Raw genomic sequence first — 27,644 nt, forward strand, 5'->3', positions numbered from 1 at the left:
TCTGCTGCCCTATTTGGGCTTGGAGCTTTGGGGAATGTGAACGTTCTAAATCCGAACCTGGAATTTCATGTTGTTATGAAGATAGTGGTGCCAAGGTAGGAGGAGAACACATTTATTCCATGTTTTGTTAGTGTGATTTATAATTTTAAAACACTGAGGCGTAGGGTCTGTGACCTCTGCTTGTACTCTTAGCCTATGTAGGTTAAGGAGATCCAGGCTGCCAGGCCTGTCTCTCCGGCCTGGTGTCTCCCTCTCCACCTGGCCCCGGTGGAAGACCCTGACTTCACCCCAAATCCTGGCTTACAGCTCCCTGGCGGTGTCACACCACCTGGCCGAGGGCCAGCCCCACCCAACCCCTCCACCCAGCCCAGGTTCCTCAGAGGCCTGGGAAGGGAAGTCGATACTTGGGAACCAAACCTGGTCAATCAGGCTGGGACTTAAGCTAGATGATTGCTGCCATTTGTTTCTGGATGTGGCGGGCCATCAAAGGGGAGGGCGGCCCCTTTCTTCTGTGGCCGGCGGGCCAGCTCTGCGGATCTGGGGCATGGGCGGCATGATGGCTGGAGGGAGCTGAAGGTCACTGGGGCTCTGCCAAGACCTGAAATCAAGAGCTCGGTAGGCCAGGCCAGGAGAGAGAGAGAAGCCGGGATCAGGACAAGACCAGAGGTGAGCCTGTAAAGCCACGGCAGTCACTTCCAGGGGCATCGGCTGAGCACATGTCGTTAAAGGACGGTGGCACCGGCTAGCGTCTGAACGTACGTGTCCCCCGGAAATTTATATGTTGAAACCCTAACCCCCAGGGCGATGGTATGAAGAGGCAGGCCTTTGGGATTGTGATGAGGTCATGGCGAGGGGAGCCCTGTTTGTTTCTCAACATTCCTCATGGAGAGCACGATGAGGTGTGGGGGAGGGGAGCCGAGAGCCCTGGGATCGCACTGGAACAGCAGAGTTCACGCGGTGCCCTCGGAGGCAGCTGCTGCAGGACTTCCTCCTGCCTGGGGCCCTTCTCTCCTCTGGGGGCTCTGAGATGGGGTGTCTGATGTTAACATGAGTGACTCAGGGGCCAGAGCATATGAAGCGGGGCTCTGAAGCAGAGGACAACTTCAGCTGGTAGGGGTCCTGCTTATATTCCGGTTTCTCCAGAAACTACCCTGACTGACTCTCCCTGCCCAGAACACCCATGGCGCATCAGTCTGGACCTTACATTTCTCTGCTCGTTCAATCTAGAGTCCTCTCTACAGGGCTGGCTTTGTTTTCCCCCAAGAATGGGGAATAAGGCCTTCTACTCCAGCGGGGAGGACAGACAAGAAAGGCAGAGATACACATGTAAGGCATTTCAGGTAGGCATACAAGCCACCAAGGACATAAAGCAGGGCGCAAGGGTACAGGGCGACTGAGAGCAGGGGCTGTGCGAGCAGAGGTCCCGAGGAAGTGAGGGAGCCACGTGGTTCCTGGAGAGAGGAGCACACCTGGGTGAAGGGCCTGTGGGCCTACCGGCGTGGAACGAGTGAGGGCAGAGTGGTAGGGATGAGGGAGGGGAGGTAGCCAGAGCCGGATTACCTAGGCCCTGTTGGCCATGGTGAGGATTTCGTATTTTGTTTTCAGGGATGGGACACTCTTGGAGGGAAAGCAGTCACTGGGACTGCCGTGTGGAAAACGGACTGAGGAAGGCCAGGTTGTAAGCTCCTGCAAAACTCCAGGTGTTCTTTTTTTTTAAAGATTTTATTTATTTATTCGACAGAGATAGAGACAGCCAGCTAGAGAGGGAACACAGCAGGGGGAGCGGGAGAGGAAGAAGCAGGCTCATAGCGGAGGAGCCTGATGTGGGGCTCGATCCCATAACGCTGGGATCACGCCCTGAGCCGAAGGCAGACGCGTAACCACTGTGCCACCCAGGCGCCCCTCCAGGTGTTCTCATCCGGAATTCAGGGAGTTCCTGCGCTTAGACGGGAGTTGGCAGTGTGTGTGTGTGTGTGTGTGTGTGTGTGTGTGTGTACACACACATATATACATATGTACATATATATGGCTTTATTTTTATGAACCTCTAACTAATGTTAGCATTCCCCCCAATGATAAATGTAGGCAACAGATCACAGTAAGAGCAGTGCCTGTGACTTGTCACCAGTGGAAATCACAGATGGATTTACAACCCATTACATACAGTTTCCGCAAGTTATTTAGAAATATTGCTTATACTCATCACTACTTTGTCATTATGATAGTTATTAGAATTGCCACTAGATCTTTTCACTTAATGTGGTACCAATGAAGCACATATATTAATATATTGTAAGTCTATTGTTTATTTAAAAGACTTATTTGAGACAGAGAATGAGTGGGGGGAGGGGCAGAGGGAAAGAGAATCTCAAGCAGACTCCCCGCTGAGCATGGAGCCTGACTCAAGGCTCAATCTCATGACCCAGAGACCATGACCTGAGCGGAAACTAAGAGTCAGATGCCCAACTGACTGAGCCACCCAGGCGTAAGTCTGTTCTTTAAAGTATTTTAATAACTACGATTCAATGTGATTGGTTTTCTTTGTAATCCCCAGCATTTTACGTACGTAAAAACATTATTCCGATACAGGGATCCATTGGTTCCTGGCCAGAAAATGCTGGGTCTAGGTGGACACGGTGTATGTGGTGAGAAATAGTCAGGTTCTGGATGCAGCTTGTAGGGGAAGCTGGCAGAGCTAGATGATGGAAGAAGAGGAGGAGTTAGGGCCCCTGGGTCTTTGGCCTGAGGCTGAGGGTGTCACAGGGAAGAGGCAGATGAGGGGAGGAGCGGGTGTGGAGGGGCAGGAAATGGAAGGCTCCACCGGGCTGTGTTGACTGTTGGACGTCAAGAGCAGAGGTCCAGGGGACAGTCATGTGCATGAATCTAGAGCTCAGGAGAGAGGCTGACGATGGAGATTCCAGCGTGGGAGGCAGTCCACAGATGGTATTGCCAGCCATCGGACTGGAGGTGGGAAAGATGACCAAACCCATCTTCCAGAGAAGGAAACCGAGGCTAAGAACAGCAAAGTGCGGTACCCGCTGTGAGCAGAGTCCGTTCTTTCAGCCGGCTCCTGTGGGCTGAAAACAACCTAGTGTGGGGGATCCAGCCCCTCACGTGGGGACCAGGGCGAAGAGCGACCGTTTGGCAGAAGGAGGCCCCGTATCAAGTCTGGTACTGGAAAGATACAATATGTGAGGTTTCCTTCCATTCTCCTGATGCAGACTTCCGCATGCCCGTGGAGCCGTGGTCATTTCCTGCGCAACGGGCCGTCCCAGCCACGGGCGTATTTCGGGCAGAGATTACTCTAGAAAGGCGGAGATTTAACTGCACGGCGAGAGGCGTTCTCATGTAGGATAGCTCATATTGATGTGAGACCTCAAACACTGTTTACCAGAAACAGGGTGGTTAGTAATTTTGTTTCAGACACGAAAGCGTGGAGCAATCATGACCCACGTGACTGAATGGGCCTCAGTTTCCTTATCTGTTAACCAAACAGGTTCAACAAGGTGTGGGGAATATCCCCAAGGCTTTAGAATGCAGCTTTACTTTTCTCTGAGCTTGCTTCCCCTGTGTGAATGTCAGCTATTCCAGGGGAAGCTGTCACCCAAGAAGAGGTGGGGACAGCTCTACATGAGGATATCAGGGTTTCTGTTCCTAGTGGCTCTTCTTCTTTTTTTTTTTTTAAGATATATTTGTTAATTTTAGAGAGAGAGAGCACGCAGGGAGGGGCAGAGGGAGAGAGAATCTCAAACAGTCTGCATTCAGCCCAGAGCCTGATGGGGGGCTCGATCCCAGGACACCGAGGTCATGACCTGAGCTGAAAACAAGAGACAGTCACTTAACCAAATGAGCCACCCAGGTGCTGCCCCTGGTGGCTGTTCTGATCTGGGGTAAATCTTTATACGTTTTGGGGTCTCCATTCTTTTCGAGCTCTTGAATAAGAAAGAAAACTCAGAAATGAGTGGAGAGAGGAATTTCACGATTATAGAACGCTCTGAAAAAACGCCCAGAAGAATCCCTTACTGGAATCAACAGAAATTTTTCTCCAGGACACCTGGGTGGCTCAGTCAATTAAGCATCTGCCTTCGGCTCAGGTCATGATCCCAGGGTCCTGGGATGGAGCCCCAAGTCAGGCTCCCTGCTCAGTGGGGAGTCTGCTTCTTCCTCTGCCCCTACCCCCTACTCGTGCTCTCTCTCTCGCATGCACTCCCTCTCTCTCAAATAAATAAATAAAATCTTTAAAAAAAATTAAAAAAGTCTTTCTCCAGGGTTCTGTATCTCACAGACGGTGGTATTTGCATAGAGAGAGGGAATGTGGGCTTTGGAGGCAAGAGACCCGGCCCCAATCTCAGCGCTGGGGCAAGTTTCAGTTACAGCGGCCACTGCGTGCCCGCTCTGTGCCAGTCGCTCATACAGAAATGGTTTCTTCCCAGCATGATAATCACCCCCATTCTACACACGAGGAAACATTACTGACAGTTTTGTGCAGTTCCCCAGCTTGTGCGGGTCAGGGCAAGGGTGCAAACACGGGTTGCCTAGATGATTCCAAGTTTTCCTCACACAGCAGGGAGGCCTGGGGGAGCGAGTGTCCGTGACACACCTGGGACATAATAGTTGTTCAGGGACCAGCAGTTTCCTCTCATTTCTGGGCTACAATGAATAATACAAGCTCGTAAGTTCCCAGAAGTTTCTTTCCCTCCCCTTCCTTCAAATCATTTAATTTTCACCAGCGTCGGAGCCACTGAGAAATATCAGCCTTTCATCTAGGAAGCTACTTTGTCACGGGGCAGATTTGTGGGTCCAGCTTCTGCGCCTTTCCCCCCAGCAGGGCTGGGCGGTGCCTCTGATGCACAGGGCCACGGGCGGCTTTCCTGCTGATCTTCGTTTCAGCCCGGACCGTGGAGCACTGACCACGGGCCAAGCTCCACATCCAGTGTTTCGGTGCGTTTTCTCATTTTATCCTCAGAACAGACCCATGAGGTAGACAGAGTTGAGATCTCTCTTTCAGAGGTGAAGAAACTCAGTCTTTGAGGAAAGGGCTGTTTTCCTAAGGCCGCACAACCCCGCAGTAGCAGTCAGGACCAGAAATCAGGTCTGCCTTACTCCTAAATTCTTCATGCCCCTTACAAAATAGACATTTCTTTGGGCAAACTGGGGTTTGCCCATCTCCTCTGAGCTGTCTTCTTTAGCCTCCCCACCACCAAGTAAAACAAAAACAAGCCCAAAATAGATGATTTCTAAAATGAAGATTCCTAGGCATTCGGGAGGGCCCAGGGCTTTAAGTAAATAGCCATTGTCAAAGGGAAAGCTTTATGTGTTTTGTGGCAAAATTCCACACAGACAGTCACACCCCCTGACTTAGTAATTGTACCCCTGGGATCCTGCTAAGGTTATATTTAACATAAACAAAAACCGGCATGAGTATATTTGTCATAAAGTTATTTCAATATCTAAAATTTAGAAGCAACATAAATGTCCAAAATAGAGAACTGGTTGAACGCACCAACACGGCTACGTACCATGCAGGCATTAAAATGACGATTCTTTATAGACCACATAGAAATGGAGAAACATTTATAGACCTATCATAGATGATTGAGTGAGAAAAGTAGAGTATAAAGTACATATGCAGTATGATCGCAGCTCAGCGCTGCGTACGTGTGTGGGCAAGTCTGGAAAGGGATTCATGGAAATGAAGCTAGCACAGGGAAGGAGGCCAACGACAAAACAAAATGGCGATCGATGGGGTGGGAGAAGCTACGTGCAGGTGATAGAGCCAATAAAGCTTTACCACCCAAAATGTATAAAGAATTTATACAACTCAACACCAAAAACCCCAAATAATCTGATTAAAAAATGGACAGAGACCTGAATAGACATTTCTCCAAAAAAACATCCAGACGGCCAACAGACACATGAACGTCACCCTCATCAGGGAAATGCAAATCAAAACCACAATGAGATATCACTTCACACCTGTCAGAGGGGCTAGAATCAAAAAAGACAAGAAGTAACGAGTGTTGGTGAAGACGTGGAGAAAAAGGAACACTCATGCTCTGCTGGCGGGAACGCAGCCGCTGTGGAAAACAGTATGGAGATTCCTCAAAAAATTAAAAACAGAACTACCCTACGATCCAATAATTCCTCTAGTTAGTATTTACCCAAAGAAAATGAAAACACTAATTTGAAAAGATACATGCCTCCCTATGTTTATCGCAGCATTATTTACAATGGCCAAGATGAGGAAACAGCCCAGGCGTCCACTAACTGATGAATGGATGAAGAAGATGTGGCACACACGCACACACACGCACACACACGCACACGCACACACACACACACACACACCGAACTATCACTCAGCCATAAAAGAAAGAATGAGTTCTTGTCATTTGGCACAACATGGATGGACTTAGACGGTATGATGCTAAGTGAAATAAGTCAGAGAAAGACAAACACCATATGACGCATGGAATCTAGAAAGACAATGAACAAACAAAGAAAAGCAGAAACAGACCTATAAACACAGACAACAAACTGTGGTTGCCAGAAGAATATAAACCATTACAACAGCATTAACTGGATTCCCTATGTCACACCTTTCATTCCCACGAGTTGTTCATTTCATAGCTGGAGGCCTGTATCTCCCACTCCCCTTCACCCATTTTGCCCTTCCCTTTACTGCCTTGGGAAAAAAAGAAAATGGGGGCTCCTGGGTCAGTCAGCTGAGTGTCCAACTTGTGGTTTCAGCGCAGGTTCTCATCTCAGGGTCGTGAGATCAAGCCCCACGAAGGGCTCCACACTGGGTGTGGAGCCTGCTTAAGATTCTCCCTCCCTCTCTCTCTACCCCTCCCGTGCTCTCATGCTCTCTCTCTAAAAAAAAGATAAAAAGAAAAGAAAGAAAAGAGGAGAAAAAAGAAAATAATGGTGTTTAGTTGGTGGAATCATAGGTGCTTTTATTATTTTTTTAAAGCAGTTTCTGCTCATGTTAAAAAAGGTTCAGAGAAGGTATAAAGTTGGAAATATTTCTACTCTCCAATGACAGTTACTATTACATTTTCTTGTGCCCTTTTATAGATGCATTTTTAAAGTTAAAAAAGACCCTTAATCCTTAAGATCATTTAGATTCTTCCAGTAAGATTTTACTTTGGTTATTACTTTTTAATTTAAAAAATTGCAGACATACAAAAAATTTAGAATATAATGGTCATATATATACCTACTACCTGGCATAAAAAACAAAACACTTAAAAATACAGTTTTATTTTAAGGCCTCCTGTGTGTAACCTCTAATCCCACCCCTCCCTGTCAGTGGTCGTGACTGGCCTGAATTTGCTGTTCATCGTATTTTCTGCTTTTACTACGAATACATAACTCTCAAAAATATTTGTTCTTGTTTGGCATGTTTTAAACTTTTCCATAAATTACACTAGATTGTAAATCTCCTTCTGCAACTGGCTTGTTTCACTCAATATTGTTTTTGTGAGATTTATTCACATTGATACAAATATTTCATTCATTTTTGCTGTTTACTCTTTGTATGATGTTTAGCAGCCCCTGTACCGACCAGGAACCTTGCCTGCCCAGATCCAGCACACAGGCCCGGCTGCACTGGCCCACACCCACGTTAGTGCCGGAGGGCTTTCTCTGGCTGCTGGAGCCCGCTGTGCTGCCAGTGGGGCAGGCAGAGGGCTGGGACTTATCAGCTCCCAGAGCAGGCCTCATCCATGCCTGAGGCGAGCTCGTGGATACCTTCTCCAGCTCCCCTGCTCCACTCTGGGGTACATGCCCTGCACCAGCTCCCAGAGGTCCCCAGAGGTTAAGCTCCATTACTTGCCCACAGGAGTTACAGGCTTGATAGCATCTCAGTTTGGCTTCTCTGGAAGCAGATGCTGAATTATAGCCTGGGCACAAGGCATTTTTTAGGAATTAACACCTGCAAACCCACAGGGAGCTCAGGAGCAAGTAGCAACCTTCAGAGTGTCCCAAGTGATCCAAAATGTCTGCCTCCCTCAGTCCCCGGCTGTGAGCTGCCTGGGAGGGCATGACATCCGGTGAAGCTGCTCTTGGGAGCTGAGGCAGACCCTCTGCTAATCCCAACCCCTGCAGCTGGGCAGCGAGGCCTTCCCTAAAGGGGGCTTTGGGCACCATGTCCTTATCTGCCATAAGAACACACCATTTTGGCTTCTTCATCTGTCACGCATCTGCTCACCCCCCGTATAAACTACTTGTACTTGTGGCCTTGTCTCTGGGTCTGTTTTAGGGAGACCTCAAACTAAGACAATGAATATATGGTGATGTATTTATCCATTCTCCTGTTATGGGACACCCAAGTTGTTTCCAATTCTTTGCTGCTGCAAACTATATTGCAACGGACTTTCTTGTACAAGTCTCTTTGCGTACACGTTGTTGGAGTTGTTTGTTTTAGAGGGGGGAGGGGCAGAAGAAGAGGGAGAGAGAATCTGAACCAGGCTCCACACTGGGTGTGGAGGGCTCGATGTAGGGCTCGATCTCACAACCCTGAGATTATGACCTGAGCCAAAATAAAAAGTTGGATGCTTAACCTACTGAGCCATCCAGGTGCCCCATTATGGTAAATAGCCAGAGGCAGCGTTCTTGGTTTACACAGAAGACATGTCTTTAACTCTACTAGGGGTTGGACTGAGGCCCTGTAGTAAGGTCAAGATTGAAGGTATGGACACACTGGACACACAGCCTCATACTGGAAATGTTTTGAGCCAGATGGACTTTATCACAGATGGACCCTCAGAATCCTTCCTCTAGAGCAGAGTTTCTCAAAATTTAATTGCATATAAATCTCCTGGGGATCTTGTTAACTTGCAGATTCTGATTTGGTAGGTCTGGGTTGGGACCTGAAATTCTGCATTTCGAAGCTTTCAGATGCCCTCCTGCTGCTCCGTGCATCTCCCACTGACTAGCACGCTCTAGAGAATGAGTCTGATCAGGGGGCCATCAGAAAATCAAAGTAAAGTAACCATGATTCTTTGCGACAACCGCTAACAAAATAGCATGAAAAGAGATGGCCCAACTGAGGGGAATGGCCTGTGGGCTAAACTGTTAGGTTCCTAGATGGGGTATTATGCTACTGGGGGCCTAGTGATTCACCACTGGTGGAGTTTTGGGGTAGCATCAACACCAGCTTACTCCTCCCTCTTGTCATGAGGAAAGATACAGATCGAGTGGCCTTATAGGACTACGGGTCTGTCTTATTAACTGATTTTTCACCTCTTTCTTTGTTGTTCCAGACACAATGTTTGGCTGTCAATTTAAGGGTGGTGCAACATTTGGGGTGCCTGGGTGGCTCAGTCGTTAAGCATCTGCCTTCGGCTCAAGGCGTGATCCCAGGGTCCTGGGATCGAGCCCTGCATCAGGCTCCTCTGCTGGGAGCCTGCTTTTTCCTCTCCCACTCCCCCTGCTTGTGTTCCTTCTCTTGCTGGCTGTCTCTCTCTCTGTCAAATAAATAAACAAAATCTTAAAAAAAAAAAAAGGTGGTGTAACATTTGCCTCTGAAGAGTGCCCAGGTCAGGTGGATCTGTACTTGAGTCCTGGGGGGGGGGGTATAGGCCTGCTGGATTGCTTTAAGGATTCACAGTCATGGACCAGCCACATGGGAAGGTCCTCTCTTTGTCCCCATAAGCACAGAAGGGCACTTAATGTTAGTTAAAAGACTTCCTTTTCTATTCAAGATGGAGTAATAAGGATTTAATTTATCATTCCATGCAAAACTACTAAAAACTGGACAAAATATTTGAAACACTGGCAGGAAATGAGATGAAGAACTAATGAGATGAACACTCCAATTGCCTGCTCATGGGCTGTGGCATATGGAGGGAGCCCAGGCAGGGACCAGGGCACTCTCTGAGCTGGCTAAACAGAGATGGGGTCCAGGGAAGCCAAAGAAGCTAGAGCTCACAGGGCAGAGTAGCAGAGGGGAGACAGCTGCACAGAGAGAAAATGCTGAAGATCTGCAAAGGGTGCCCCCTGAGTACACATTTGAGTAGTGGTCAGCCCATGCATGTGAAGAATCTGGCTGAGACAAGAGAAAGAGCCACCCTAAGGATTTGAGGGAAGAGTACTCAGAGCTCACTTAGGATCAAAAGTAATTCCTGTTCCCAACAGCCAGTGTGGAAAACATTACAAATCAAGAAGCATTGACTAGAATACTAAGGAGGTCCTGCCTTGGGAGAAAAAATTAACTCTAAATTAAATGCAGTTCTGATCTGGCCTAACAAAATTTAAAAATAAGACCTGAAATGATCAAAGTATTGCCAAGTAACTTAACTGCATTCCAGAACTCAGAACTTTTTATATAAATATAAAAACATTCATATCCAATAAAGTGAAATTCACAATGTTTGGCATCCAAACAAAAAGTACTAGGCATGCATAAAAGCAGGAAAATACAATCCAGAATAAGAAGAAAAATCAGTGAGTTAAAACTGACCCAGAAAGAATACAGATGATAGAATTCACATATACTATTTTTTAAGTTATTAGGACTATATTCTCTATTTTGAGAAGCTAGAGGAAAGACTGATCATGGTAAGTAGAGACATGGAAGATATAAAATAGGTCCAAACTGAACTTACAGAGATGAAAACTATAATGTCCAAGATGAAAAATGCACTGGCCGGGGCTAATATATTATACGTTGCAGAAAAAAAGAAGAGTGAACTTGGAGACCTAGCAATAGAAACTATCCAAAACGAAACTTAAAAAAAAGACTAGGGAAAAGTTAGAGTATCAATCAAATGTGGAATAATTTTAAGTGGCCTAACATATGTGTAATTTAGAAACTGGAGTCCCTGGAACGGGGGCCCAGGGGATCAAAAATAATATTTGAGGAAATAATGGCCAAAATATTCTAAATTTGGTAAAAATGATAAGCCCACAGATCCAAGAAGCTTGACAAATCCTAAGCACAAAAACATGAAGAAAACAATACCAAGGCACATCACAATCAAATTGCTTAAAGCCAGTGATAAAGAGAGAATAAAAAACAGTTGAGGAAAAACACGTATTACAGAGAAACAAAAATCAAGATGACAGAAGATTTTTTTGGTCAGAAACAAAGCAAGCTAGAAGACAGAAGAATGACACCTTTGAATTATTAAAAAGAAAAAAAACTGTCAAACTAGAATTCTATACTCAATGAAAATATCTTAAAAAATGAAGATGATCAAAAGAATGAGAAGACAAGCCCTAAAACTGGGAGGAAATACTTGCAAAAGACACAACTGATAAGGGATTGTTATCCAAAATATATAAAGAACTATTTGTTTGTTTGTTTGTTTGACAGAGAGAGATAGCAAAGAGAGGGAACACAAGCACAGGGGAGCTGGAGAGGGAGAAGCAGGCTCCCTGCTGAGCAGGGGCCCAACGTGGGGCTCGATGTGGGGCTCGATCCCAGGAAGCTGGGATCATGACCTGAGCTGAAGGCAGATTTAATAACTGAGCCACCCAGGCGCCCCTATAAAGAACTCTTAAAACTCAACAATAAGAGAAAAACGAGATGTAATAAAAAAAAAACCCGAATACAATTTTAACAGACTCCTCACTAAAGAAGATATACAGATGGTAAATCAGTGTATGAAAAGACACAGCATATTGTATGTCATCAGGGAAATGCAAATTAAAACAATGAGATATCACTATATACCTATTAGAATGGCCAGAATCTGGTACATTGTCAACACTGACAACTGCTGGTGAGGATGTGGAGTGGCAGGGACTCTTATTCACTGCTAGTGTGAATGCAAAATGGTACAACCACTTTGGAAGACAGTTTGGAGGTTTCTTATAAAACTAAATATATTCTTACTATATGTTCCAGAATCACACCCCTTGGTTTATAGCAGCTTTATTCATAATTGCCAGAGTTTGGAAGCAACCAAGATGTCCTTTAATAGATGGATGAATAAATAAACTATGGTACATCCTGACAATGGAATATTATTCTGTGCTGAAAAGAAATGAACTATCAAGCCATAAAAAGACATGCATATTACTAATCGAAAAAAGTCAACCTTAAAAGGCTATGTACTGTATGATTTCAACCATATGACATTCTGGAAAAGGCAAAACTATGGAGACAGCAAAAAGATTGCCTGGAGTTGGAGTGGGAGGAATGAGAAGGCGGAATACAGAGGATTTTTGGGCTGGTAAAAATACTCCATATGATACTACAACAGTGAATACATGTCATTACACATTTGTCTAAACCCATAGACATTCCAACACAAAGAGTGAACCCTAAGGTAAACTGTGGGCTTTGGATGATTGTATGGGTCAATGTAGGTACAATTGCAACAAATGTACCATTCAGGTTACGCATGTGTGGGGGCAGGAGGTATATGGGAAATATCTATTCTTCCTTCTCAATTTGTTCTGTGAACCTAAAACTTCTCTAAAAAAACCAAAGTCTTAAAAAAAAAGAATTTTAAGAGGAAAAAAGAAAGATAGGTAAGATACTTTTTCAGATACACAAAAGCTGAAAAAATTCATCACCAACAGAGTTATTCTACAAGAAATGTCATTGGAAGTCTTCTAAGCAGAAGGGAAATGATACCAGAGGGAAACGTAGATCCTCATAAAAGAAGAAAGAGCATCAGAAATGACAACTATGTCAGCAATTTAAAGACTTTTTTCTCCTTAGCTAAATCTCCTTTGAAGATAATTGATTGCTTAAAGCAAAAATAATAATGGCATTATTTAGAAGTAAACTTATGACAACAATACCCAAAGCCAGAAGGGTACACTGTTATAAGTACATATATTATATTATATATTACACATAGGTATACATATGTATACATACATATATATATATATATTATATTATCTATTATACATAGGTATATCGTTATAAGGTTCTTACATTATACATGAAGTGGTATAATATCAATTGAACTTAAACTGTGACAAGTTAAAGATGTATACTATAAACCCTAAAGCAGTCACTAAAGAAGCACAATTTTTTCCCTAAAAAATCAAGAAAAGAGAGAAAAATAGAATAATGAAGAATATCTAATTAGCCCCCATAAAAGGCATAACAAGAGGTCAAAATGAACAAAAAATGATGGGAAAAACAGGAAACAAAATACAAGATGATAGATTTAAAGCCAACCATATCAATAATCACAATAAATGTAAATGGGCTAAATACCCAAGTTAAAACAAAGACTGTCACATTGGATAAGAAAGTAGACTCGACTCTATCAAGAAGAAACCCACTTTAAATATAAAAACACAAATAGATTGAAGGTCAAGGATAGAAAAAACATACCATGCTAACACTAGTCAAAAGAAAACTGGAGTGGTTATATGAATATCAGACAAAGTAGATTTCAGAGAAAGAATATTACCAGGGATAAAGAGAGTAATGAAATAATGAAGGGATCAATTCAATTCAATAATCTTAACCATTTGCATGCCTTCTAATAGAGCTTCAAAATATATGAAGCAAACCTGATGAACTGTATGGAGTTATAGACAAAGCCACAGTTATCGTTTGAAATTTTAAAACCCCTCTCCCAATAACTGTGAGAATAAGTAGACCAACAGAAGATGGATTCAGTAACTCTGGGGCCCAAGGGAAAGGAAGTGTTTGGTAAACATGAAGCTCTCCTATTACTAAACATAGTTAGGTCAGAGAGTTCCAGTTTCCATAGTTTCAGGCATCCTTTTTATTTTTATATAAATAATCCATAAGGTTTTGCCACCGGAATACTGTTGCTCCTCAATCACACAGAACCAGCTGGGAGCAGAATCCTTTGAATTTTATAAAGTCAGACCGAGAGAACAGCCTATGACTGTTTACCATCAAGACGCACCCAGATCATCATTGTCCCTTGGGGGACACTCTGGCAATGACAGACATCCATGGTCTAGTTTGTCAACTCAAGCCTTCTCAAATCAGGCCCCCAAAACCCTGGGTCACCAGGAATTCGGGCTGAGTGGGAGACACACCTAGATCAAATTGTGTTGAAGGGAGAAGGAACCAGTCAGACAAGAGAAAGAGAAACAGAGATGGGTGGGGGTGGGGCTTCACATCTTTCCCTCCATATTTCCTATTCCTCTCCTGTTTCAGTCTCTCCTACTCCCAACCCCAAAGCATCATTTAGTTAAAAGCCAACTAGCCTTTTTAAAAAAAGATTTTATTTATTTATTTTGACAGAGAGGCAGCGAGAGAGGGAACACAAGCAAGGGGAGTGTGAGAGGGAGAAGCAGGCTTCCTGCCGAGCAGGGGGCCCGATGCGGGGCTCGATCCCAGGACCCTGGGATCATGACCTGAGCCAAAGGCAGACGCTTAACGGCTGAGCCACCCAGGCGCCCCACCTACTAGCCTTTTAATTGGCAGATGTGCGAGTCTCTCTTGGAAAAAGCACCTAGGTCTGACACTAACACTCAACTCTAACACTTAGATGTGGTATAACCTCAATTAAATCATTTAACTTCTCTAAGTCTTGGTTTTCCCATCGGTAAAATGTGGGTGATACCAACCTTGCAGGGGTGGTTGAGACGACTAAACCAGCCAACAGGTGTGTGGGTGTTATATTTTCTAGGCTACAACTTCAGATATCCAAAAAAGAAAACCTAATTTTATCTTTCTGTGATGTAACTTCCAAGACTACCATGAGCTCCCATCTTGCCTTCTAGTGAAATACAACAGTAACAACAAGCCAGCAGTCAATTCCAGGCAAATTCAGACAATTGAGGGTTTTCCAGGTCATTTTAGTTTTAAGCTCGGTGAAGTCAGTATTTTCTCCTCTTTCTTCTTTTCCCTAAGGTGTCTGTCCTCCTTCATCCTGGGGGCTTATGTGTCATCACCAGAGTGGAGGGAGACACCTGCCCTGGTTTACTCCCTGAAATGTGATCCATTTGACTCGGCTTTGGTGCAACACATGCTGGCTTCTGGGACATCACGTCTCTCATCTGTTGTCTGGTCATCTGGGCCGTTCTACATGACTTACTCTGCACTCTCTGCGTTCTCCTGAGGGCCTCTGGCCTTTCTAGGCTCACTGCCTTTGAAACATTTTAAATGTGCCTTAAAACCCCCAATAAATGCACACTGTTTGACATGCAAAGGGTACAAAAAGAAAAACAGAAAATTCTCTCTACTTGTCCTCAGCCACTCCTCCTCTGTAGAGGCAATGATTTTTACCAGTTTCTTCTGTGTTCTTTCTTTTTTTTTTAAGATCTTAAAATTTATTCATTTGAAAGAGAGAGAGAGAGCCAGCGAGAGCACGAGCAGGGGGTAGGAACAGAGGCAGAGGGAGAAGCAGACTCTCTGCTGAGCAGGGAGCCCAACATGGGGCTCGATCCCAGGACCCTGAGATCATGATCTGAGCTGAAGGCAGCTACTTAACCTACTGAGGCACAGGCGCTCCTTATGTATTCTTTCAAAAACAATTTACACATTTGTAAACATATCCCTCCTAAAATCATCTCCTAAAATCATACAATGTGTACATATATATATAACCACCTCCTCCTGTCTTTCATGGATCAAGGTTCATCTCATGTACACACACACACACATATACACACACGCATATTCACGTACACAAATGTATGCATATTACACATATTACCATCATTTATATATACACATAATAAATATATATAAAATATATGTAGTTTTTTAACTGCCTCAGACAACAGAGCCTGAGGCAAAGCCTCTGTCCTAACACTTTATGGAGGGACATAATCCCAGGGCACAGCAAGAGCAAAGGAAAAATGGTAGTGAGGCGAGGCAGGATATTAATTTCTTGGGGCCGCTGCAACGGTGCCACAGACTGGGAAGGGGCAGGAGCCTGCCTCTAATGGCCTCTGGGCCCCAAATCATCTTTCTTCAAAAAGCCTGGACTCTTTATTTTCCCTTAATTTCTGTCAGAAACTGCAGGGATTCACCAGGCATCCACGTGGCACTAAGAGACAGTCTCTGAAAAATTTAATTACTTTCAAGTGCATAGGAATATGGACCCCAAGTATTGAGTTGTTCAATCAGATTTGTTGTCTTCTTTATTTTTTAAGATGAGAGAGAGAGAGCACGTGCGCGCACACACGTGAGCCCTCAAGCGCGTGGGGGGAGGGGCAGAGGGCGAGGGAGAGAGAGACTCTCCAGTAGACTCCCGCGGAGCCCCGCAGGCGCCCCCAGATTTGTTCTCTTTTCCCACCCTCGGCAGGTTCTCACTGAGCGCGCACTGTGTGCCGGCCACGGCGCTCGCTCGGCAGCAGGAATAGGGCAAAGGCAGCCCGTCCTGCGGAAGCTGGTGCCCAGCAACAGGGAGGGAGCCGATCAAGCCATTCAGTGCAGTTATAGCAGGGCTCCGAGCAGGGAAGGACGGACGGCTGTAGAATCCAGTTTAGCCGTTTTCCCTCCTTCTAATTTTAAACTATTAGACAAGAAAATCTGGAAAATACAGAAATGCACAGGGGCGGTGCTGGATGCTGGAGGCTCTTTTATTATCTAGCAGACAAGAGCTACATGAGGGAAGGGCGTTTTGTTCATTGCAGGGGGTACGTAATCAATACTGGGTGGCTAGCCTAGGCCTGGAGGGCTTAGGGCCTCCGAAATTCAGGGACAGCCAGTCCCACAGAGAAGATGCAGACTTTCTTGTGCATTCTCATCTCTTGGAGGGCTTGTAAAATAGGACAGGTTCCTCGGGTCCACCCGCAGAGATTCTGTTCCCAAATATGGGACAGGGCCCGAGAATAGACGCTTGGCTCTCAGGGGCTCTCAAAACGCTTCTGTTGAATGATGAATTCCAGTGCAGGCAATCCAAGGATCCCACTCCGATCTAGAGAGAGGTGCCCAAGGAAGTTTTGCCCATGCCGAAGATGTGACTGGGAGCACCTTGTACAGGGGAAAGCAGGAGGAGACCTTTTCCTATGTCCCTTCTGTATTCCGTGGCCCCCTCCTCCCAGGACCCAAAATTCAGACTGGAAGAAGTATTTATACTCTAGTTCAGCTCTGCTTGGGGTTAAACAGGCATCGGGAGTTGGCCTGGAAACTTAACCATGACTTAAAACATCATTTCTTTTGGGAAGTGTAAGTGAGGTTCAAAGGCCAATTCAAGACATAAACTTTTAGGATAAAATCATCTGGTGAGTTGGGAATTGCAGAGTAGAAAAGGAAAAGACAACATATAAAATGTTGTAAAAAGTAACTCGAATATAAAAGACTACATATTATAGGACTCCGTTTATAGGAAATGTCCAGAAAAGGACAAATCTAAAGCAACAGAAACCAGATCCATGGTTGCCTCAGGCTGGGCGGGGGGCTCTGCAGCAAACGGGCATCAGGGGTCCCTCTGGGGTGATGGAAATGTTCTAGAACTGGATTGTGGCGAGGGTTGCACAACTCTGTTACTTTACTGAAAAAAAATCACCGAGTTGTACACTTCAAATGGGTGAATTTAATGGTATACAAAGTACACCACGTTAAAACTATTTTTTAAAGGTGACTTGATAAGATCTCCAAATCACCCAGCAACACCCCCTTACGTCTGTGAAGCACTTTATAGCATAAGACACTTTTGTTTACATTATCTCCACGTACACATTACAAAACCCCGGGGAGGAGATCTATCCTTGTTTCATAGTCAAGAACCGAGGCTCAGAGTTGTTACACGACTTACGTGGCAGGTTTCGAGACCTGCTTCTGCACAATTTCCTCACCCACTAAATTCCAGGTCTGTAAACACCTTCGTCCGGGTACTATACTCAGGAATGGAAGCCGGAGCTGAGCACCCATTTTTCGTGTCTGTTCCTCTGTCTGGTCTTTGAGGCTGTCGTCTCGGGCTACTTTACCTTGTCAGTTTATGTCCTTGGTGGGGCCTCATGGGTCAAGTCGTCTGCAGCAGCCGCTTCAGGCCTAGATCCTTTTACTGGGGGGAGGAGGATACTCCTTAATTGGAAACATGCTGGGAATAAGTTGGGAGCAGTGGGTTGAGGCCAGCTTAAGGAGACTTTTAGGTGGAAAGGGCATCCAGTCCTTCTGAGTTCCACTCTGGGGACTTGCACTGGGGTCCAGGGATGTGCTTATTGGTCCTCTGGGGCCAGGACAGCCAATGCTTCTTCCCTTGGCTTCCCAGCTGGGCTGGCATCGGCACACGGTACTAAATATCGCCCTTGGGTCAGGCAGTCAGGGTTCCCGTCCCATACACTCTGCTTTATAGGACCATCTGCTCAGGCCTTCCTATGCCTGGGCTCTTCCCTGTGGAGTGAGGAGGAGTCCAGGGGGGCCAGGGACAAGAAGCGCCTTCCAGATCAGGCTCTGGGTGCCCAGGGCCCTGGAATTCTCTGTTGAAATGATCCCAAGCCCTCTTGTAGGGCCTTTGATGAACTTTTCCCCAGATCTGCCCTCCCAAAGGTGGGCAGTGTGTCTGCTGTGCACACCAAGGGGCCCAAGAGGTAGCCAGGGGGCTCCGGTGGGAGCACAGAATGAAGTTTGGACAGGGTTATCTGCGTGCAAGATACAGGCCCTCTGCTGTGAGGAACAGAACAGAGGGTGCAGAGAGCAGCAGCACGAGCTGTGGGCCAGGGAGCCCCCATTTCATTCTTGCTTTAGCCCTGGCAAATATCAGCAGGGAGCCTTCCCAAAGAAGAACCAATGGGAAATATTCAAAGAACATACAAGAATCATGCAACCAACACATTTACCAGAACTTGTGTTTTGGTAGAGGGAGAAAAGCATCCCCATTGCTTTACTAAACATAGCTTCATTTACTTTTCATTGTAAAAAAAAAACCAGGTAAAATATTGCTTATGCCAATAGCTGAGATTCATTTGTTTAAACATGGCAATAATAGGTCCCACCATTACTGTCAGGATAAAAGGAGAATGCAGACAATATCTAGGGGAGGGAGGAACTGAATACATGCTAATATGATTGTTCTTTCTTAATTTTCCTCCAGCTGGTCCCGAAGATAATGTTCAAAGCTTTACCTTTCCCTCCATTTGTCTTACACTGTCTGGTGGGACATAGTTAATAAAAAACAGATACTGAGATGTTTCTGAACGTCAAGTTAAGACAAGTTAATAATTGCTTTCCCACAATATGAGAGCAAACTGTAGGCCAGGATCAAAAGCAACTGGTTTTCTACTTTTTGGAGCTGCCAGAATTCCCTCAGGGGTGTGCACAGGTAAGTGTGGGGACAAGCTTGGAGTCTGAGTGATCTCATCAACACGGCTTACTCCAGACCCAGTCTGATGAGGATGTGATTTAATCCGCCTCGTCTGAAAAGAAAGGAGGTGCTGGAGAACCTCCTGGCGAACCATGCAATCTGCTCCAGCATCCCAGCAGGCCGCCGGCACAGGCTCCGGAGGCCCGGGAAGCCGTCGGGGTGTGGCTCCCGCCCGAACTCACAGTTGGGATCCCTACACGTGTGTGGCTCTTTGTTGTTTTCTCAGCGCTGCCACAGACATGATTTCACGCCTTCCTCCAAGACAGAGTAGCGCCTGTCCGCACAGAGCACCCTGGGGGGGCAGAACCCTCGGCGGCCCCCTCCCATGTGCAGAGCACTGGGGACAATGACTTCGGCCCTGTGGGCTGAGCAGAGCACCCCGTGCTAAGTCGCCCCCCTCGGCCCCCAAGATTTGGCTGGGCCAGGCGCGGCAAGACCCCTAACTGGTGTGGAAGCCACGATGGCTTCAGGGAAAGCCCCGCCTCGGGCCCTCGGGGCAGCCCCTCCCATCAAGGCCCAGCTAACGGGAGGGCTGCGCTACTGGCGCCCACAGATTTGGTTTTGTCTCCTCTGCCTGCCCTGGAGGAAGTGCTGCCGCTAGCACGGGCGGCCGTCCGGAGACCCACATCTCGACCCACCGCAGAGGTCTGGGAGGAAGCTCTGGTCTTCAGATCCGGTCGGAGGGAATGGCCCCGGGCAGGGGGTCTGAGGGTTTGGGGCCAGATGCTCAACCACGTTATGAACGGCGTTCATGCTGGTGTGTACGGAAGAGGCCCAGAGGCGGGCGGCTGACCAAATCAACCCGAATTACCCTGACGACCACTTACGGAGTGTCTCTAGGCAGGAAGGCCTCTGTATACATTCCTGCATTTAATCCTCACAACGTCTTGCATTGGTTTTATTAGTCCCATTTCCTAGGTGTGAAGACTGCGGCTTACTGGGGTGAAGAAGTTTCCCCAATGTATGCAGCCGGAAGCAGTGGCACCCAGGGCTTCCTATCAAAAAGTCTGCTTATAGAAAGTCACAAGTGCAAGGCTTGGGTCAGAGGGTGCTCCCAGGCCACTGTCTAGGGAGCCTTATTTCACATCTGGGATTTTCATACTTGCAAACACTATCACATAAGGTTCCACAAAACTCAGGAACCAAGGCCTCGGTGCTTTTTCAAAGGCTGACACACTCCTCTCCTCCACAGTTCTGTTTCAGGCTGCCCAGTTTTCCTGGTAGACACAGAAAGACACTGTGCCTGCCTCTTTCCCAAGACTGGTGGTTTTTAACCCTCTTGCAGGACAGAGAGAACATGTCCCAAGGGGACTGGAGTGGGCGCAGGGGGAGTGCAGAACTGGGGATCCAATGCCCAGGACCGATGCTGGCTGCCGGGCTGAGTCAGGTGGATAGAGCCCAAATCAGAAGTAGCGAGAACCACACTGTGCACTGAGAGGGAGTGTGGGGTGGCCCCTGAGGAGGCTGGGGCTCCCGGAGTGTGAAACTGGAGGGGGTGAGGCAGGTGGGCCCGAGCGAGGGAAGCAGCAGGCCCCAGGTGCAAAAGAAGGCAAGGGGCAGGAGTTTGGTTGGCTAGAGGTGACAGGGGGACTTGGAGCCGGCCGTTGTGGATGCTGGCCCCATGGATCCATCAGAGTTAAAAGAGACCATCCCCATTGTTTGCTCCTATGAGGCATTTTGTACAAATGAGACTAAAAACCCCACAGGATTCAAAGCAAACTTTTGCACACACTGGCCTCCACTTTCCTTTCTAGCCTCAACTCCACCAGTTCTTCTTTTGGTCTACCTTACACCCCTCAAAACGGCCTGTGTCTTCCTTCTACCTCTGCGCCTGCCACAGCCATGTGGTCTCCCCAAAGGGCCCGTTCACCGGCTCTCTGCCTGTCCAATCCTGCTCGCTGGACCTGAGCAGGACGTCACTGAGAGGACAACCAGGAAGAATGTGGAAACAGAGTTATCACCAAAACGTGAATTAAAATAACCATGACGCGGGGTGCCTGGGTGGCACAGCGGTTAAGCGTCTGCCTTCGGCTCAGGGCGTGGTCCCGGCGTTGTGGGATCGAGACCCGCATCAGGCTCCTCCGCTATGAGCCTGCTTCTTCCTCTCCCACTCCCCCTTCTTGTGTTCCCTCTCTCGCTGGCTGTCCCTATCTGTGTCAAATGAATAAATAAAATCTTTAAAAAAAATAAAATAAAATAACCATGACGCATCATGGCATAGCTATGAGATCAGCAGATTAAAAAAACCAAAAAACAAACACACAAAATCACCCATTGCTGACACATTGGTGAAACAGGTTGCTGGTGACATTGTAAATGGGCCCAACTTTTCTGGGGGGTGGGGGACAACTGAGAGAGAGAACTGTTCATGCTCCTTGACCTCCATCCATCCTACTTTGCAGACCTAAGTTTAAGAAAATGATACTAAAGAAGAAAAAAGCTACATGCATTAAGTTACCCTTTACACCATCAACTTTAACTATGAAAACAACTGAAAATAGCCCAACTATCCTACCGTGGGGGACGGTAAAGGAAATTACATTCACCAACAGATGGGAATTATGATGGGAATTATTTAGGAAAAGGAAATGCTTATAACTTGATGCTTAGAAGAGCACGAAACGGTATTGTGAATATACTATAAAAATCACAAAATGTTTAAATTAAGGATATGTAAAGGAACACAGAGAAAGGAAAAATCACTACTTATTAGGGCATTATTTTTATGAGAGAGTCGTTGATCTGATAAAAGTCTAGAGAAAATGCTACCCTTCCTTCAAAACCCCTGGCTTACCTTGTTGCTTCCTGGTTGGCGGTCCCTGAGTGTGACTGTATCGGAGACTAAGCTTCCTCTGGACCGGAAAGTCTCCAACGGCAAGAACTGTGTTCCACTTTTCTTTGTCTCAGTGAGCACTTGTATTTTCCTGGCACATAGTAAATGTTCAGTAAATATTTTTTAAAGTTAATTCAAGGATGAGATTATGCTTAAAAGTAAAACTCAACAGATCATTTTCTCTACTCTTGTCTCCTGGCAAAAGCCGTTCAGAGAAATAGATAAATCTATGTTATTTTTAAAGAGTCCGTGGGAAGGAAAATCCACATTAAAAGACTTAGCATTTTACACCTGGAGTGACGCAGGTGTCACTCCAGTGATGCAGAAACGCAGGCAACAGGTGGAAATCTACTGAGGCTCTCAGGAAGTATTTACCTTTGCCTCTTTTTCTTTTTTTTAAAGAGAGGGAGAGCGTGGGGGAGGGGCAGAGAGAGCAAGAATTTCAAGCAGGCTCCACCCCCAGCCTGGACTCTGAGATCAGGACCCGAGATCCTGACCTGAGCGGAAATAGTCGGACCCTTAATTGAAGGAGCCCCCAGGCGCCCCTACCTTTGCCTCTTAAGGCAGTAAGATGTTTAAAAATTGAAGCCGTGCTGGGGTTTGCGCCTCTGGGCCCACTGGGTCCCGGTCAGAAGGGAAACTATTCATTGCTCCTAAAGCCCCCCGGGCCTGAGTCAGGGCCTGTCTAGTCTAAGCTTAAATGTCAGGGCTGCGAGCAGCCAGGAGGTGTGACAAAAGGGCAAGAGCTGAGCCCTCCCGGAGAGAATACTGGGAATGTACCGAGGAACAATTTTTTTTTTAAAGATTTATTTATTTATTTATTCGACAGAGACAGAGACAGCCAGCGAGAGAGGGAACACAAGCAGGGGGAGTGGGAGAGGAAGAAGCAGGCTCATAGCGGAGGAGCCTGATGTGGGGCTCGATCCCATAGCGCCGGGATCACGCCCTGAGCCGAAGGCAGACGCTTAACCGCTGTGCCACCCAGGCGCCCCCCGAGGAACAATTTTAAGCACCCAGCCTCGCACGCTGTGCACAGCACCTTAGGCTCTCGTGTCACAGCCTAAAAACGTGAAGTTCAGAGACCTTACACTCACCCAAGGTCGAAAGGCTAGGGAGGGGCGGCTGAGGACGCACGGCCACCGGCAGGCCTGACTTCTCTATCCTGCACGCCCGCCGCCCGCTCTGAACAGCCCTACTGGTCCTGGCTGCCGACGTCTCGGGTCTTCTTCGTGCTTCTTTCTCCTTTTTCCCATTTTTGGAAGGTCAGTTCACATGTGGCAGGATCCCCGTGGGGAGGACGCGAGCAGATTCTTGCACCCACAGTGTTCTTCCTTTCCGGCGGCCTGGGACTCAGACCGTTCTCACCTGCGTACTCAGGTGCGCGAGGGACACGGACCGTCTTCTCTCTTGTGTTCAGCCCGGCTCCCCGGCGCTTGGTTTTACTCCACACTCTATGCATCGCTCTGGTCACTGGTCATTTCCCCCCAAGAAAATCGCCCGCTCCCTTCTACCAGTGACTTTCCCTGATGCCTGAGTGTGTAAATCATTTCATGTTTTAACTGAATTAGCTGAATACAGCCTCACATATTGAGGAGACGGTTTGGAGAGGAAAACATTTTTCCAGAACAGTTTCTTCCAAAATGAAATTAATTTTCTTTTCTCTTGGGAGTCAAGCTTTTTCATAAACTGCACTTTTCAACATTTAAGATTCTCCTACTCTCGCTGTGTCCCCTTTCCTAGTTCCCTTCCGTACATTTTGTCTGTGGGGCAAACCTGATACTTTCGGTCTCTCTTCACGTAACAACCCCATCTCCCGAGCCCCCAGCTACATTCAGGAAGGAGTAAAACCCCTCCCACCTGCTGCCTGTTGGAGCTGCCTCCCCTTTGCTCACTTATATTCCTCTTAGCTTTACTTCGTGTCCTTTAAATTGTCTTCCTGCGCGCCTGGGTGGCTTAGTCGGTTAAGAGTCTGCCTTTGGCTCAGGTCACGATCCCAGGGTCCTGGGATCAAGCCCCCATCGGGCTTCTTGCTCAGTGGGGAGCCTGCTTCTCCCTCTCCCTCTGCTGCTGCTCTCTCTGTCAAATAAATAAGTAAAAATATGTCAAGTTGTCTTCCTAGAATGCAGAATCCCACATTAACTAAAAACGAGTGTAGCAAATAGATGGTGTTTGGTAAGGTCCAAACTACGAAATCCCACCCATTCTCACTGTCTGGGCTTACATAGTTAAATATTAAGTGGTAGCAGGTGCCCCTGCTGGAGACGCAACTTGCAAGCCTAAATTTCATCATTCTCTCTAAAAGACACTCCTTAGCCCCCCTTTTATTTTCCATTAAAAAAGAATATTATTTTTAAAAAAGAATATTATCTAGGTTTAAATAGAATTAAAACTTTTGTGCTTGGATAGTTTAATGATAGACGCTTTTTCTTTTAACCAATTAAAGGAAATGGTAGAAGTTCAGGCTGTTTTCTAGGTGTGCTGTGCACCAGGTATATCTCAAAATAGTACACAAATATTCTAATGCCTGTGTGTGGTGAATGGAATCCAGCCACAGACTCTCTGCAGCTCCTCCCACCCAGAGGCAGGATCTATTTTCCTGTCTTCTAATCAGGGCAGTGGCTTGGTTTGACGAATGTTAGGTGGCTGAGCTGGCATCTCGTGAGATCAGGGCCTAGACCTCAAAAGGACTCACAACTTCTGCCTTTGTCACTCAGAATGCTGTGAGGATGTCATCAAAGGAAGCTAGTCTGCCCTCCTGGAGGGTAAGAGGCCGGCTGAAGGACAGCCCAGCACCACTGCCAGACACTAGTGAGGCCATCTTGGACCTTCCAGTTCAGCTGAGTGCCAGCTGAAAGCAGCTGCTTGCAGAAGCCCAGGTGAGACCAGTAGAACCCACCAGCCCACAATAGTAGGAGAAATAAATCATTGTGTTTGAAGCCATTAAGTTCTGGGAGTGATGTGTTCTGTAGCAATTCATAAGTGGAGCACGGCGGCATCCCCAAGTCATTGTGAGTGTGTATATAAGCCACACGTGCATTTTACAGGAAAAGTGCTCTAAGGGCAATCGCTTTCTTTGGAAGTCCCCAGTGTAGAAATGGGCTTCTTAGGGAACAAATACTGGACAGCCTAGGAATTTGCACTAACAATGTTTTTTTTTTTAAGATTTTATTTATTTATTTGACAGAGATAGAGACAGCCAGCGAGAGAGAGAGGGAACACAAGCAGGGGGAGTGGGAGAGGAAGAAGCAGGCTCATAGCGGAGGAGCCTGATGTGGGGCTCGATCCCCCAACGCCGGGATCACGCCCTGAGCCGAAGGCAGGCGCCCAACCGCTATGCCACCCAGGCGCCCCTGCACTAACAATGTTAAGCAAAGAAAACACATACACACCAAAAATATATGTTGCCTCTACCAGTATCTCACTCGTCTGTGAAAAGTAGGCACTTTCAGCACTTCCGTTATGAAATACTTCTGGTCTGCACAGGGACAGAAAATAAATATCAAACAATGCATAACACTACCTGGCTAAAGCAAGACAATTATAGGTACAATGAAAGCCCCTCCCCGGTCACATTCTCCTCCCCCCCCCCGGAGGGAATCACAGTGTCCCTAACTGGTGTTTATCATTCCCACGTGTGCCTATATGTAATATATTGCTTTGCAGCTTTACAATTTTATGTAAAGGGAATTATCTGTAGGCATCCACAACAATGGCATGTCTTTGAGCTTTATCCATGTTGGTGCAGGTGGAAAACACCGGACTCTACTCCTGGGAAAGTGTAAGTTGATCACCCCATGGGAGTCAAGCATGGGAACTGGGACCCAGGGTGACACAAAGTCACCTGCTTCCCCCCTCTGTCCCCTTCCGCTGGTGTGAGTACGTTCAATGCACGTGCACCAAGAGACTCCACGTGACTATCGCACGAATGCAACGCAGAGGGCAGGGTCTGCATTGTTGTCCAACAGAAATGTAACGTGGACCACATATGTCGTTTTCAATCTTCCAGTAGCCACCTTGTAAGAGGTAAAAAGAAACTCTGATGTGTATTTTCCAGTTACAGTGCGTGTTAATCTATAGGAGCTGCATTTCGAGAGCCCAGTAGCCACGTGTGGGAGTTGCTACTTTATTAGACAGCGCACATGAACTTTTAAAATCTGACCTGGGGGCACCTGGGTGGCTCCGTTGGTTGAATATCTCACTCCTGGTTTCGGCTCAGGTCATGATCTCAGGGTGGTGGGATCGAGCTCCCGTGTTGGGCTCTGTGCTCAGCGGGGAGTCTGCTTGTGATTCTCTCTCCCTCTTCCCCTGCTTGCACATGTGCTCTCTCTTTCTCAAATCTTCTAAAAAATAATAATAAATAAAATAAAATCTGACCTGAAAACACACGCCGAGGAATCCTCAGTGTGTCAATCTTCACGTTAACGAAGGGACACTGTGAAGGCGTTCACGTCCTTCCATGAGGCCGAGGAAGTGTTTGCCCCGAGGGCTTTAGGGATGCTGGCATGGTGCTGGCGAAGGGGCACCAAGTGGTTTGGCAGGCCTGGCGGGAGGTGCGGCACTGTGCTCCCCTTATATAATCTTAGGAAGGTCACTTGACCTCCTAGCCTGTTGGGGCCTCAGTCTCCTGCTCCATAAAATGAAAGATGGACCAGGAGTGTTTTAAGGGCTTTTGTAGCACTGATGATCCTGAGTTTTCCGTTTCCCACGGCCGGTCTGCCTTGGGATAAGGACCATGCAGGTCCTGCGCCGAAGGGATGGGAGGCTGCTTGTCTTCCCAACACAGAGCACCGTTAGAGAGGGACTCCTGCATGTTCCACGGAGCCAACACATACGCCTCTGTTCTTTCAGGAGGACCACAATTCCACCCAAGGCCAGGCTGGCACCACACAAGTCCACAGTCGGCAAGAACCACAAACCAACCCCCTTGGGTGGCATGGTCTAGGCGCACTTTATTTAGAGGAATCCACACAGAGATGTTCCAGTTCTGTCGGGCATATGATTATATGGTTTTGATGTGACTTGGCTTACGGGAAGTCAAAAGTACTGGCTGCCAATCCCAGCTCACATCACATTTACTGTGCCCTGCCTCGGTTTCCCTTTTTCTCAAATTGGCCGTAGAGCTGTTACTTATCTTATAGGTATGCTTGGTTCTGTCCTGGTCTCCAAATCTCTTTTTAAAGAAATACAAGTCTTGAGGCACCTGGGGGGCTCAGTCAGTTAAGCGCCTGACTCTTGGTTTCGGCTCAGGTCGTGATCTCGGGGTCATGGAGTCGAGCCCACATGGGGCTCCATGCTCAACATGGAGTCTGCTGGAGATTCTCTCTTTCCCTCTCCCTTTGCCCCTTTCCCCACTCACATGTTCTCTCTCTCTAAATAAATAAAATCTTAAAAAAAAATACAAGTCTTTACATAAATCCTACATAAATCCAAGTTTTGAAGTAACTTTGGGCTGAAGCCAGATTTGAAGTCAGGCAAGATCTCAAGCTTCGTCCTGTTTTCTTGAAATCCAGTGGTTCCAAGGAAGACAGGTGGCCATACCTAGTGGGGGGAGCAGAGGAAAAGGAAGAAAGATAGTAGCTTTCACTTTGTTCATCAAGCCC

At 46.7% G+C, this 27,644-nt stretch overlaps 1 long non-coding RNA gene across 2 annotated transcripts in view; it reads right to left on the bottom strand.

The window, feature by feature from the left end:
- Positions 1–27,644, bottom strand: part of LOC123800867 (uncharacterized) — a 51,786-nt gene that overhangs the window by 5,723 nt on the left and 18,419 nt on the right. Inside the window, exons 2-3 of one of the 2 annotated variants that reach the window (XR_015722164.1) lie at positions 25,434–27,582; positions 22,006–22,135 (exon numbers count right to left, since the gene is read on the bottom strand). This is a non-coding gene — a long non-coding RNA (uncharacterized LOC123800867). Of the gene's footprint in view, positions 1–1,703; positions 22,136–25,433; positions 27,583–27,644 lie in introns of those variants that run through there. The other variant, XR_015722163.1, reaches the window with a different exon arrangement.

This window comes from Ursus americanus, chromosome 28, assembly GCF_024610735.1.
Source record: "Ursus americanus isolate L20-20 chromosome 28, mUrsAme1.1.p, whole genome shotgun sequence".
NCBI classification, from domain to species: domain Eukaryota; kingdom Metazoa; phylum Chordata; class Mammalia; order Carnivora; family Ursidae; genus Ursus; species Ursus americanus.